The sequence below is a fragment of the Mus caroli genome, chromosome 12 (genome assembly GCF_900094665.2).
Source record: "Mus caroli chromosome 12, CAROLI_EIJ_v1.1, whole genome shotgun sequence".
Taxonomy (NCBI): Eukaryota; Metazoa; Chordata; class Mammalia; order Rodentia; family Muridae; genus Mus; species Mus caroli.
In genome coordinates this window covers 63,832,065-63,833,586 of record NC_034581.1, presented here as the reverse complement: position 1 = coordinate 63,833,586, position 1,522 = coordinate 63,832,065, and the positions used below count along the sequence as shown (strand labels likewise).

The 1,522-nt window shown below is 45.4% G+C and overlaps 1 protein-coding gene across 2 annotated transcripts in view; it reads right to left on the bottom strand.

Moving 5' to 3' along the window:
* Positions 1-1,522, bottom strand: part of Lrr1 (leucine rich repeat protein 1) — a 9,904-nt gene that overhangs the window by 1,884 nt on the left and 6,498 nt on the right. The window lies entirely within an intron of this gene.

Genomic DNA, 1,522 nt, shown 5'->3' with positions numbered 1-1,522 from the left:
AAAGAGGTAAAGGCAGGAGGGCTGTGCATTTGGGGTCAACCTGAACTACATAGTAAAATTTGTCTCAAATCCACCAAGATGATCTTTTTGGGAGGTAGATGTTAGGGAGAAAGTCCAGCAGGTAAAGTCCTTGGGGAGTAAGCATGAGGATCTGTGTTTGACTCACAGAACTCACATACAAAGTCTCGGGACAGTGCTGCATTGTAATCTGAAGGTGGAAGAGGCGGAAATGGGTAGCTGCATGTGCTCTATGGCTGGCCAGCCTAGTCTACTTGATGAGTTCAGGATAAAATGACACTGTCTCTAATAAGAAGGTTGGCTCTTAGGGAATAATCCTTGAGGCTGATGTTTGATGCTTGAGAAATACTTGTATGAGCATAAATACATACACACTCTTTTCCTTAAAATAACATCTTTCACCGGGTGTGGTGGCACACACCTTTAATCTCAGACAGGTTTATTTTATGTTATACTTCTGGGTCATAGTCAAATTAGTAAGAGAGGTCAGGCAGGAACCCAAGCCTGAGCTGGAAGCAGAAACCACAGACGAACACAGCTTGTTGACTTACTCAGTGGCTAGCTCAGGCTAATGTTCAGCCAGCTTCCTTATATAGCCTAGGACTATCTGCTCAGAGACAGGGGTTCCCATATTGGGGCTGGGCCCTCCAGTGTCAATTGCTAATCAAGACAACCCTACACAGACAGTGCCACAGACCAACCCGATAAAGACAATTAGTCAACTGACACTTTTTTTCCAGGCAATGCTAGACTGCCGAGTTGACAGTTGATGCTAATAGGCTGGTTCACTTACTAGCTTCCATATCTCTATGAAAGAAACATGAATAAAGGAAAATCAAATGAAAACCTATCGAATAAACAAAGCCCAGGCAATGGAGCTCACTCTCACCAAACCACTGCTCGGAGTGTTCAGAGCTAAGAGCAAGAGAACCAGCAGTTACTGAGTCCTTCATGTGCAAAATGTTTTGGTATGATATTAGCTTATTTTGCCTCAAAATTCTGTAAAATATTATCCCAGTTTCCAATGAGGTTAAGAGGTTAACTAACATGCTAAAGTCATATAAATGGGTAAAGCCAGTAGTCCAATTCAAGCCTGGTTTGACAGACCACACTTCAGCACTGTGCCAGACTGGAATCATCAAATGTCTCCATGCAGTAGGACCACCCAGAGATATCTAACTGAAACACACAGCTCATCCCAGTCTCTGTTTATGTTTTTTTTTTCGGGTCTTTCTATGTAGCCTTGGCTGTCCTGGAACTCCATCTGTGAGGCTACCCTTGAACTCAAGAGATCCATCTACCTCTGCCTCCAAAGTGCTGGGATGTATGCTACCACTACCCAGCCAGGTCCCCATTCTTAAAAGTCCCTGTAGCGGGCCGGGCGTGGTGGCGCACGCCTTTAATCCCAGCACTCGGAGGCAGAGGCAGGCGGATTTCTGAGTTCGAGGCCAGCCTGGGCTACAGAGTGAGTTCCAGGACAGCCACGACTACACAGAGAAACCCT